Source organism: Zea mays, chromosome 3 (genome assembly GCF_902167145.1).
Source record: "Zea mays cultivar B73 chromosome 3, Zm-B73-REFERENCE-NAM-5.0, whole genome shotgun sequence".
Taxonomy (NCBI): Eukaryota; Viridiplantae; Streptophyta; class Magnoliopsida; order Poales; family Poaceae; genus Zea; species Zea mays.
In genome coordinates, this window is record NC_050098.1 from 185708720 (window position 1) to 185717600 (window position 8881).

Below are 8881 nucleotides of genomic sequence, written 5' to 3' on the forward strand. Positions count from 1 at the left end.
GCTGCTCTGCTCGTTCTTACGATCTCCAAGCCGTGGCCTATTCATGCCCTAGCCAACTGCCAGCCGGTGGGCTGCTCGGTCAGCTGGGCCTTGTAGCGGCCCACCCGGCTGGCCCCCTCCTCTCTCTCTCTTTTTTTAATAAAGTGAAAAACACAAAACGGACAGCAATCCCCACCATTTTCACTCTTATTTTCTGATCAATGTCATTGAGCTCCCGTACTGTTTATATACTACTTTTTGGCAGAGGTACTTGTTAGGTTTGAACCAAAGCCTATCCCAGTGTACTCCAACCCTGCACGAGTAAGCGGAGGACTACGCCTTGATCCACAAACCCTAGTGTGAGAATCTTCGCACAAAAGGCACATAGTACTAGGCAGATTATCTGCTTCTCTTACGGGGCAAGGCGTTACGGTCATGCCCTTTAATATCTATTCATGAGCTCACTAGAGAGAAAACCCCATTCTCTCCTGGACTACGACCCCACAGTCAGCTCATATAGGTGAAATCGTTAAGGAAATTCTGTAGGACAATTCCCTGCTTATAGCATTGACTTCATTAAGAGCATATCGCTCAACCTGCCATACAGACAGAGCACAGCAGCTCATGAGACTCTTTATCTTTTGTGCTCTTGGTTTCACAGTGCTTCGTTTCCTGGAGCCTGGATCTCGGGATCTCCGGTCACATAGGACAGTTATCCGCAGTTGAAACCGCTAACAGGGTACGAGTCCCATTCCCATGCACGCTGCTTGGATTGGCTTTTGAGCCAGCCCTTTGGTGAAAGGATCAGCAAGGTTCCTTTCAGACTTGATGTAATCTATGGTTATTACACCCGTCTCTCTAGCATGCCGACATGAATCAAGTCGTCTTCTGATATGCCTCGAGGATTTTTGGTTATCCTTTCTACTGTTCACTTTCAGCAACACAGAAGTGTTGTCACAGTATACTAGGACAGCCGGTATCGGCTTTGCTAGCATTGGAAGGTCTGACAATAGGTCTCTCAACCATTCAGCCTTCAATGCTGCTGAATCAAGTGCAACTAATTCAGCCTCCTTGGTGGAACGTGTCGACACTGATTGTTTAGACGATCTCCATGACACGGCCCCACCAGCTAAAGTGAACACATAGCCACTTGTAGACTTCATTTGATCTGAGTCAGAGATCCAGTTTGCATCACTGAATCCTTCAAGTACTGACGGAAATCCGGTATATTTAATACCAAGATTCATCGCTCCCTTCAAATACCGAAGCACTCTGTACAAGGCTACCCAGTGTCTATCTCCTGGACTGGCCGAATAACGAGCCAGTCTGCATACTGCATATGAGATATCTGGTCTAGTTGCACTGCTCAGGTACATGAGAGATCCGATGATCTGCGAATATAGTAGCTGGTTCACAGGCTCGCCTTCATATTTACTGAGCGTGTAGGATGGATCATAGGGCGTGGTGACTGGTTTACAGTCCATATGTCCAAAGCGAGTCAGGACCTTTTCCACATAATGGGATTGTGACAAAGTAATCCCATCCTCACCCTTTATCAGCTTGATGTTCAGTATAACATCAGCTTCACCCAAGTCCTTCATATCAAAGTTCTTGGAGAGGAATAATTTTGTCTCCATGATAGCCTCCAAATCGGTCCCAAATATCAATATGTCATCAACGTATAAACACATGATAACACCTTTGCCCCCAGAGAAGCGATAATACACACACTTGTCGGCTTCGTTTACACAAAACCCGGCAGTAGTCAGAGTATTATTAAACTTCTCATGCCATTGTCTGGGAGCTTGCTTAAGACCGTATAAGGATTTAATCAAGCGACACACTTTGCTCTCTTGTCCTTTAACCACAAATCCTTCTGGTTGCTGCATATAAATTTCCTCTTCCAGCTCTCCATTTAGGAATGCTGTCTTTACGTCCATTTGATGAACAAGAAGTTTATACGCAGCTGCCAGCGCTAAAAGCACACGGATTGTGGGCAATCGAGCCACCGGAGAATAAGTATCAAAATAATCCTCCTCTTTCTTTTGAGTAAAACCCTTAGCCACAAGACGGGCCTTGTACTTTTCAATAGTACCATCGGGTCTCCTCTTCCTCCTAAAGATCCATTTACAGCCCACAGGCTTGCAACCAGCTGGGAGATCAGTTATCTCCCAAGTTCCGTTCGAGATGATTGAATCCATCTCGCTACGGACAGCCTCCCTCCAGTACTCTGCATCCGGAGATGTATATGCCTCTGTGAGGGAGCGTGGTTCTTCATCCACTAGATAAATAATATAATCATCACCCAGAGACTTTTCAGTCCTTTGTCTCTTACTCCTCCTTAACTCCAAATCTGGAGTCTGGTCATTGACACTCGAGGGCAGAGAATATGTCCGAGATGGACCATCTGGGGCTACTACTTCCTTATCCCGCATAGGGAAGATGCTCTCAAAGAATGTCACATCCCGAGACTCCATTATTACATTTACAGCGATTTCGCTTGTCTCGGAATGGACCACTAGAAATCTATAAGCTGCACTGTTATGTGCATAACCCAGGAAGACACAGTCTACGGTCTTAGGGCCTAACTTTCTCTTCTTCGGCAACGGGACATTCACCTTTGCAAGGCAACCCCAAGTCCGAAGATGTGAAAGATCTGGCTTCCTTCCTTTAAATCCTTCATAGGGCGTGGCCTCACGGTTGCGAGGCGGCACCCTGTTCAGGACATAGCACACTGTGAGTACTGCCTCGCCCCACCAGATGTCAGGCATCCCCGAACTTTGTAACAAAGCATTAGCTAAGTCAAACACTGTTCGGTTCTTCCTTTCAGCTACCCCATTTGACTGAGGTGAATATGGAGCGGTGGTTTCATGAATGATTCCACACTCTTTGCAGTACTTATCAAAAAGGTTTGAAAGGTATTCACCTCCTCTATCAGACCGTAGCCTTTTAATTTTCTTGTCTAACTGGTTTTCAACTTCAGTCTTATAGATCTTAAAGTGTTCTAGTGCCTCATCTTTAGTTCTAAGTAAGTAAATATAACAGAACCTGGTAGCATCATCTATCAAGGTAAGAAAGTATCTTTTACCGCCTTTTGTGATTATACCATTCATCTCACAGATATCTGAGTGAATTAGATCTAAAGGAGTGGTACTTCTGCCTTCAACCGTATGAAACGGTTTTCTTGGCTGCTTAGCTTGCACACAAATACCACATTTTACACCTTTAACATGTTTATATTCAGGAATTAAAGACATGTCACTTAATCTCTTAATGGCCTCAAAATTCACATGACACAAACGGGAATGCCATATATTATTAATGGAATCGTTATTACAAACCACATTAACATGGTAAGAAGAATGATTGTTCAAAACAGAAAGACGGAACAAACCACCTGACTCATATGACTTTCCAACAAAAGTACCAAACTTAGACAGGACCACTTTATTAGACTCAAACACTAATTTGAGACCCTGTCGACATAACAGCGACACTGAAATGAGGTTCCGGCTCATCGAGGGCACATAGAGTACGTCCTTCAGCACGAGCGTCTTTCCTGAAGTTAACTTTAGGTAGACCTGTCCAGTACCTCGAACTGCTGCCGGAACACCATTTCCCATCAAGACTGGTGCGCTGTTGTATCCCTGGAATGAAGAGAACATGGATCGATCAGCACAAATATGAACAGTAGCACCGGAATCCATCCACCAGTCTTCTGATGGACTTGCCATAAAGGCCTGAAGTGCATACCCTGGGGTGGAGTTAACCACCACGTTCCCTTCTTTGCGCTGAGGTGGAGGACCTTTTCCCTTCCTAAGTTTGCACCTCCGAGCTGTATGCCCGGAGACTCCACAAACGTAGCAGATAAAGTCCTCCTTTTTCTTCTTCATCTTTTTGGATTTAGGTTGGTTCAGATTCTTCTGTGGAGAGTTCTTCTTCTTCTTCTGGAATTTTCTATCTCCACCCTTCTCAACAACGTGAGCCTGGAGTTGCTGAGATGGCTTGTTACTGGACCTTGCACGCTCTTCCACATTAATCGCAGCTGACAACTCAGTGAGAGTCATTTGCTTCTTCATGTGGCGGCGTGAAGTCACAAAGTCTCGCCAAGAAGGCGGGAGCTTTGCCAGTATTGCATTCACCTGAAAACTGTCTGGTATGACGCAACCATATTGGACCAAGTCCCTAACAAGGAGTTGAATCTCCTGTAGCTGCTCCATAACAGACCTTCCCTCAACCATTTTATAGTTAAGGTAGTTTTCCGTTGTGAATAACTCATTGCCATTGTCAACTTCAGAGAACTCGTTCTCAAGTTCAGTCCATAGACCCTTAGCGGAGGTAAAACCAGAGTACACGTCAAATAAGCGGCTCGACAAGACGTTCAGCAGACGAGACAAGCATGCCTCATTGGCTTCGTCCTACTTGGCTTTCTCCGCTAGTGCGGCGGCCTTCGCTGCATCATCAGAATCATCTGATGCAGCCTGGGGAACAGCCGACGTCACTACCCAAAATAATTTTAGGTCAGTGAGCCACATGTGAGTCTTAATCTGCCAGCGCTTAAAGCTAGCGTCGTCGAACGCTTCAGGCTTAATGACATCAGAACTGGAGGCCATAATACGAATTGGTTTTCTGGATTGTTGTAAATTTAGAGAAATAAGTGACATGCTTCCTTCATATTTAAATAAATTAAATATTCTAATTCCGAATAAAACAATCATATAACTCAGATAAATACCATATGAAATTATAGCAGCAATGAACAGTAGCAATTCTAAGACATGTAAACATGTAAAATAGCTACTCAGGTCCATTTCATAATTAAACATGGCTTGATAATGAAGAAGAAGGCAGATTAAACAAATAAACATAATTGTTTATCTTAAACTATTGCTCTCAAAATAGCGGGTTGCTGTAATAAACAGCCCTCCAACGCTAAAAGGTGATCAGAGATCCTCGACTAACGTGACAGTCGTATCTTACCAAATAAGGGTTTTAGATCAGATGTAATAAGCCTAATAATCAAATATAAATACTGATAGAAAGGAGCTGTGTACTAAATAAATTAACAGAATTTAACACAGGTAAACAGCCTCAACAAAGAGAGATTTAATTAGGCACAAATAATATCAATGATGAAAATGATAATACACTAAAACCCAGACTGTCACGCTGTCTCACTACACCGCTATCATCATCGAGCACACAAATCCGCCCACAACAGTGCAATCACACCCAAGTATTTAATACTAGCAGATTGCACAAAATTAAACAGTAAATAAAGTGAGGTAACGGGTAACTCACAGCACGTAGAAAATCTACGTGGGAAGACCAGCTCAGCGAACACAAGGTTCTGTCCCAGAAAACCAATTCCGCCGCCCACGTCCGGGCCTGCACGGCGGGAGGCTGACGGAGATACTAGAGCCGCTGCCGGAGCCGAGGGAGACGTCCACGGCACCAGCCCGAGAAGACGAACACCGCGCAGCAGGGAGCCCAGGCACCAGGCCACGGTGGACAGAGATCAGATCAGACAGAGCACCACACAGGCGCACTGTAAATCAACGCAGCACAGGAGAACCTTGCTGCACAAGAACAGCACCACCTCTACTAGCTTCTGAAAGTCGCCTAGAGGGGGGGGGGTGGATAGGCGAAACCTGAAAATTAAAACTTTATCCCCCAACTAGATCCTTTGATTAGTGGTTAGAACAAGATGAACAATTATCGGAGTATAAAAACTAAGTTCTTGCTTAGTAAAGAGTATAGCGTTCAAATAATGCGGAAGTGATAAATCAATACAACTAATAATTTATAATAACAAAGCAAGAAAGCTTAGATGAAAAAGAGCGCTAACTCAAGTTCTTTTCTTGCGGAGTGTTGCTTCACTTAAATGAGATTTTAACTTGAAGCAACACCAAATGATATGAGCAAAGAATAGTGCAAGAGAATTTAGAGTAAGGGACAGCAAACAAATCACAAGCAAAAGCACAATGAACACGGGTGATTTGTTTTACCGAGGTTCGGCCCTCGAAGGCCTAGTCCCCGTTGAGGAGTCCACTCAAGGACGGGTCTTTTTCAACCCTTTCCCTCTCTCCCGATCACACAAGGATCGGCGAGCTCTTCTTCTTCTCAAGGATCACTCTTGATCCCACAAGGACCACCACAATCTTTGGTGTCTCTTGCTAGCTTTTACAAGCCTCCAACACTTTGGAGGAAGTTCGAATGGGAGCCAAAAACTCCACGCGCAAATGAACACAAAGATGTAGCACACACTATCTCTCAATGAATCTCACAAGGTGCTAGGGCTAAACTCAATTGAGTAGCTCTCAATTGCTTGCTCTCTCTTTTGTGGCACTTGTGTTGGTTGTAGTGGACTAAATCTTGTGTATAGGATGGATCAATGAATATAGGTGGTTGGGAGGGCTTGAGTATGTCAACTAGATGACTTGGAATGTTGCTTGGACTCCCACCCATTGAAGTGGCCGGTTGGGGTGGTATTTATAGCCACCATCCAAAAACTAGCCGTTGATGAAGTCTGCTGGCGATGGGCGCACCGGACAGTCCGGTGCACACCGGACATGTCCGGTGCGCCAGCCACGTCATCCTACCCGTTGAGATTGGAGCTGGTCGACCGTTGGAGGCTTTGTCCTCATGTGGCACCGGACAGTCCGGTGCACACCGGACAGTCCGGTGCCTCTCTGATCCTCTGCTCTGACTCCTGCCGCGTGTACTGTTCTGCACTGTATACCGTCAGAGTCGACCGTTGGCGCGAAGATGACCGTTGCTCCGCTAGCACACCGGACAGTCCGGTGCACACCGGACAGTCCGGTGAATTTTAGCGGAGCAGTCTTCGTGAAATCCCGAGGCTGCCGAGTTCCTGAGGCCGCGTTCCCTTGGCGCACCGGACACTGTCCGGTGTACACCGGACAGTCCGGTGAATTATAGCGCGCCGGCCCTGGACTTTCCCGAAGATGGCGAGTTTGAGTCTGCGTTTCCTGGTGCACCGGACAGGTACTGTTCACTGTCCGGTGGCACACCGGACAGTCCGGTGCGCCAGACCAGGAGTGCCTTCGGTTGCCCCTTTGCTCCTTTATTTTGACTCTTGTCTTGTTCTTTTTATTGGTTTTATGTTGAATCTTTGGCACCTGTAGAACATATAATCTAGAGCAAACTATTTAGTCCAATTGTTTGTGTTGGACATTCAATCACCAAAATCATTTAGGAAAAGGTTTAAAGCCTATTTCCCTTTCAATCTCCCCCTTTTTGGTGATTGATGCCAACACAAACCAAAGCAAATATATAAGAGAATAATTGAACTAGTTTGCATAGAATAGGTGCAAAGATTACTTGGAATTAAACCAATATTCATTTCATAAAATATGCACGGATGCTTTCTTTATTTTATTTAGTATTTTGGACCACGCTTGCACCACAGGTTTTGTTTTTGCAAATTCTTTTTGTAAATCCATTTCAAAGATCTTTTGCAAATAGTCAAAGGTAAATGAATAAGAGTTTGTAAAGCATTTTCAAGATTTGAAATTTTCTCCCCCTGTTTCAAATGCTTTTCTTTTGACTTAACAAAACTCCCCCTAAAAGAGATCCACCTCTTAGTGTTCAAGAGGGTTTTGATATACCATTTTTGAAATACTACTCTCTCCCCCTTTTTGAACACAATAGGATACCAAATGATAAATACTTTTGGAAAGCACTAAGTTTTTGAATTTGGTGGTGGTGGTGCGGTCCGTTTGCTTTGGGCTTATTTCTCCCCCTTTTTGGCATAAATCGCCAAAAAACGGAATCATTAGAGCCCTTGAAGTAATTTCTTCCTCTTTTGGGCATAAATAAATGAGTTAAGATTATACCAAAGACGAAGTCCGGTCTTTTAGCTTTGGGCTCTTACTCTCTTCCAGAGACGAAGTCCTTTTCTTTGATGCTCATTACTCCCCCAAAGAATAGAGAGTTGCTTGGAGTGATGGCGAAGTATGATTTATGGAGTGGAAGCCTTTGTTTTCGCCGAAGACTCCATTTCCCTTTCAATCTATGACTTATCATAGTAATATACTTGGAAACATATTAGTCGTAGTCATAGTACGGGAATAATAGGATATATGCATTTGTACCAAAATGAAAGAGATATGATCAAGAGATATGTCAATTAAGCATGATCATAGTTCTATATAATATAGATTTCTCCCCCTAAGTATGTGCATGGAGAGGAACACATATTATGGCTTTAAATGCCAATTGCACATAATTAGGTTAATGAGAACAAGTCTATATCATAGAGAAAGTGAAGTGCATTGTGTCATAGTATATGTGTGATGCTCAAGACAGTTTATGCACTTATGAAAGCATGTTGCAAACATTTTAAGCATTTTCCTTTAAAGATTTCAAAGAGACTTAAGGACCATCCACCTTTGGAACAAAGGTAGCTTATCCTCGTTACAAGGTTAAGCTTTAAGCTCTTTGACAATAGAACCACTTCATCTAGTTTTAGCAAAGATGCAATAATGCATGAGTGAAATTTTAAGAGGTTAAACTAGGTATGAAGCAGGGATAAATGCAAAGGTCATGCTTTCTCTTCCTTTTATACAAGATATGCAAAGAGTGTATATAAGAGGAAGATTTAGGTATAAGTTTAAATGAAAGGAAGTGGTTTTACCCTTTTGTACCTTCTCATAGAGACGCTCTCTTCATTGTGCTTTGTCCTTAGTCTTAGTTGCTTAAGACCTATACTCAAAGACAATATATGGAAATACTTTGCACAAGAGAGAGTTCTACAACTAGTGATCTTTTTCAAGTTATTGTTAGCATATATCAAATGGATCACAAGTTGCATAAATGAATCATGAATTCTCCTTTTTCCTTAGTGCATATCAAGATAGATGACAATTAAAATTACATGAGG